We start from the raw sequence: 4,561 nt of genomic DNA on the forward strand, positions 1-4,561 counted from the left end.
TCATACACATGGGAAACTGTTGAGTGTGAAAACCTCAGCAGCGTTGCAGTTCTTGACACAAACCGGTGCGCCTGGCACCTACTATCATACCCTGTTCAAAGGCACTTAATATTTGATCTTGCCCATCCACCCTCTGAATGGCACACATACACAATCCATGTCTCAGTTGTCCCAAGGTTTAAAAGTCCTTCTTTAACTGGTCTCCTCCCCTTCATCTACACTGATTGAAGTGGATTTAAGAAATTACATCAATAATGGATCATAGATTTCACCTGAATTCACCTGGTCTGTCTAGGTCATGGAAAGAGCACGTGTTCTTAATATTGTGTGCGTGTGTGTGTGTGTGTGCGTGTGACAACCCTTACAGTATGTTTACAGTATCCTGAGAGTGGAGTATGTTGTGTACATTAGCTCCACTTTGAGGGAATTGTACCCAGGCTTACTGCAGACAAAAGATTTGACCAATTCACTTCTGGTGTGTGTATCTAGTGCCAGTCATGAGTGCATGTGTGTTCTTATGCTTCTGTCAGTGTGCCAGCTACATAGGTGTGTTCTTCCTGTGGGAAAGACTGGATCAAATAAAGGAGTTATTCTGCTTGTTTGTTCTCGCTGTGCAGGTTCACTCATCTCTATATCGTAGGAATCTGGTCCATGCTCAGTTATCTGTAAATGAAGGGATTTTTTAGATCCGATTATGACATTACCTAAGCAGTGCCTGGCTAAGGAGAAGCAGAGTTCCCTTCTGCTGAAAAGATAGGACGCACAAGTATAGTGAATGAGTGTGTAAATAATATTAAGACACATCAGATGTTTCAGCATTGTCTCAACTAATGTTTTTTTCCTAACTTGTCAGATTTTGTAAAGCTTGTTGAAACAGTGTAAAACAAACGTCTTTTTTTAAATTTTATTTATTTTTTACAATTTGTTTCTTGGTTTTCACAACATTCAATAAATCTGTCATGTGAGGTTCAATAATTCAATTTTACAAGCACAGCAAATGTAACTAGAAACATTCAGCATACAGATACATCACACGGACATATTATACCATACAATAACACCTGCATAGACAGTACATACCAACACACCATTCTAGATGTCACCTCAGATCACACACCATATGCACAACAATAAAAACAAACTTCCTTAACAGAACAATTTGGCAAACTTTAACATAGTATGTGGTTTTTGGGGAGAACACACACCACAACGTTTTCATTTTCAACATTTTCTTCTGGTCAACTGTTTTCCTCAGTAATGTGCGGTATGTTATCTCGTTTGGATAAGACAACAGGGTGGGGTTTTCTACTTCGCTGTATTTCTCAGAGAGTAATAGTCGTGTCCCTGTACAGTCAGTTCCTGTGAATAAGTTAGGTAAATAAAAAGGTTGCTGTGCTGCATCTGGCAGACTTGTGGATCGAGGTTTGGACTGTGACACGCAGCGCTACGGTGTTGCGCTCAGAATCACTGGCCCGCCAGGGGAATAAACCCGTCAACATGATGCGTCTCTGGTGAGGACAGGAGCCAAAGCTCAGCCATCGTGTTTGAGGAGAATTGTGTGTTTGTGTCGACCTGTGAGGGGGAGAGAGGTGAGAGAGAAAGGGTGAGATGGACAGGGAGGAGTAGGGTTGGGTTTGGCTGGGATGACTTGAGGGAGGAACGTTGATTTTTTGGGGGGAGAAATAGGGAAGGGTTAGGGTGGGTTTTGGGAGGGAGAGGGAGGAGTAACTGCAGGGTAAGGGAGGGGCGGGGTGAGGTTTTGGATTGCGATTAGTGGAATTCTTTCTTTCTCCCTGTTTTTCTCTCGCTCTGCATGTTGGAACAGATTCTCTCCTCTGCGCTGTTTTCTCTCTGGCCCCTTTTTCTTCATGTTTCAGGGGGCTGTAAACCAAGGGAAGGACAAACACACACTGTGAGATTCAAATCACCTTTAATTTGTCACACACTCCGAATACAACAGGTGTAGACTTTACTGTGAAATGCTGACTTTACGAGCCCTTCCCCAACCATGCAGAGTTAGAAAGTAAGGAATAAAAAAGGAGATAGTAACACAAAGTAACAACAACGAGACTATATACAAGGAGTACCAGCACTGATTCAATATGCAGGGGAACGAGGTAGTTGAGGTAATTGTACATGTGGGTAGGGGTAAAAGGTGACTCGGCAATCAGAATAGGTAATAAACAGGGTAGCAGCAGTGTATGTGAAGAGTGGGAAAGTGCATCTGTGTGAGTGTGTGTGGTGTCAATAGGCATGTGTGTGTTGGAGTGTCAGTGTAGCATGTGTGGGTAGTGAGTTCGCATAGAGCCAGTGTAAGAGAGTCAGTGCAAAATATAAAAGGCAGTCAATACAAATAGTCTGTGTGGCCATTTGATGAACTGTTCTTATGGCTTGGGGGTAGAAGCTGTTCTGGAGCCTTTTGGTCCCAGATCCTCAGCGATGTGGACACTGATTAAGTCCATGCTCCCGACACACTCCACTTCAGCCCTGTCGATGTGAATGGAGGCGTACTTGCCCCTCCTTTTCCTGTATTCCACGATCACCTCCTTTGATTTGCTGACGTTGAGGGAGGGTCTGTTGTCCTGGCAACACACTGCCAGGTCTCTGACCTCCTCCCTATAGGCTGTCTTATCATCGTCGGTGATCAGGCCACCTACCACCGTTGTGTCATCTGCAAACTTAATGATGATGTTGGAGTCGTGCGCGGCCAAGCAGTCGTGGGTGAACAGGGAGGAGGGTGGAGGAGGGTCAACGTGGTGGATGTGTTGTTGTCTACCCTCACCACCTGGGGGCGGCCCACCAGGAAGTCGAGGATCCAGAGATTCACAAGAACTTTGGGGCGTGCCAGTCATTGCTCAAGTGTGGAGAAGTGTTTACTCAAGGTGGGTCAAGACCAGTTCGTCTAGGGTCACAGTCTAGTACTAGGTTATGATTTTGTCCTTAGTTGGGTCACAACCTTGGGGTACAGTTGTTGTTATGAGCTCATCACCGACTCCACTGGCCCACTCGGTAGTATGGGTAAGCATATGTTGTTCTCACACCCTGGAATGAATGTACAGTTGTGCATAAGCTCTGGGCATTCTGCATACTGCATGTCTAAGCTCCATATGATCCATATGACAGACCCTGGACACGTGTGTCTAAGCTCCAAATGACAGGGGGAGGATTAACAGAGGAAGTTCCCCGCCTCAGTGGGCAGACACAGCTGCTCTGGGCAGACACAGCTGCTCTGGGCAGGAGGAGGCACACAGTTCTCCCTACATGGAGGGGCACCAGCTATAGAATTAGGACCAAATAGAACAGACATTCCAATTCAAATGCAATGTTCTACTGTGGCAAACTCGATCCAAACATTAAGGCAGAGGCCATTTATGCGAGGGAGATCTATCTCTAATTTCATAGGGAAGAACTCAAAACATAAATGGTTACATGTCCCTTATAGAGTGGGAGGTGATAATACAATCATATTGTTTACACAACAGTTACTTGATACAAGCAACAGTTCCAGAACACAATGGCCTTGTGTAAGGGTGCAGACATAACAGGAGCCTATGAAAGGCATAACGTCACAGTCCATCGAAGAACAATAGCGCAAGAAGTTATAACGGCTCACCAACAGCAGTTCCACAATACGTGGAAAGGCTGTGTTACTGTGCATTTAGGACGATGTTAGTTATATACATTATCTTTCTGTGGGACCAGGTTAACTTAACTCTACAGTCTTTTCGTTCAAATGGGGACAAGGAGGATTAAGTGTAAAAAAACAACACATATGCTCACATGCGGAAACGCACACACTCCCACATGGTAGGCGGTGTGAGGAATGCAGGTTATATGAACATCATGTGTGACCGTCTGCTTGGGATTAGCTTGTCTTACTAGAGGGGGGTCTGTCCACCCCCCCCCCCCCCCCCCCCGTCCGTCCGTCCGTTCAAGATAGAGATCGTTCTCTACTCATCAGCAAATGTTGCAGACAATAAATATACCAGACACTCACAGTCCAAGTGTGCATAGGATTTATGTGTGTCTGAGTATGTGTTAGTCAACCTGTGAAATCACACCTACCTGGGACTGCCCTGCCCTAGACCTCAGGAATCCTTGGTCTCCATGGTGACTCGTGGAATCCTTGGTCGTGGCCGTGTCTGGACATTCCAAGGGACTTGTGCGGGAAGGTACAGATTAAAAACCTGAGAGAGAGAGAGCGAGAGAGAGAGATGTAGACAGGCTGTAGACAGGATGTAGGGTGTGGCGGTTGATGGGATAAGCTCTCCATCCAAGTCAGAACATACCATAGCGAGGACACACCTCCCTGACCTGACTATGTTAAGAGTGCAGAACCTGTGGGCAAGTTGAGGCAGGTGTGAGGGTCTGACAAGTCAACCGACACACATTCACTCATCCCTCTGTCAGAACACACTCACACCCACACACTCGCTCCAGGAAGGCACACATGCACAGTCACAGCCAAGGGGAGCATCCAGGTCATTACCTGTAAAAACATGAGGAGGTGACCAGTGTGTGTGTTTGTGTGAACATGTGTTTGTGTGTGTGTGTATGAAGA

The 4,561-nt window shown here is 45.8% G+C and overlaps 1 long non-coding RNA gene across 1 annotated transcript; it reads right to left on the reverse strand.

The window, feature by feature from the left end:
- Positions 1-772: 772 nt before the first annotated feature.
- LOC116357779 (uncharacterized) lies at positions 773-4,259 on the reverse strand. The gene is made up of 2 exons (XR_004205718.1): positions 4,066-4,259; positions 773-1,881 (listed from the first exon to the last, which is right to left on the reverse strand). It is a non-coding gene; the product is annotated as an uncharacterized LOC116357779 (long non-coding RNA).
- Positions 4,260-4,561: the final 302 nt, after the last annotated feature.

Source organism: Oncorhynchus kisutch, linkage group LG27, assembly GCF_002021735.2.
Source record: "Oncorhynchus kisutch isolate 150728-3 linkage group LG27, Okis_V2, whole genome shotgun sequence".
Taxonomy (NCBI): Eukaryota; Metazoa; Chordata; class Actinopteri; order Salmoniformes; family Salmonidae; genus Oncorhynchus; species Oncorhynchus kisutch.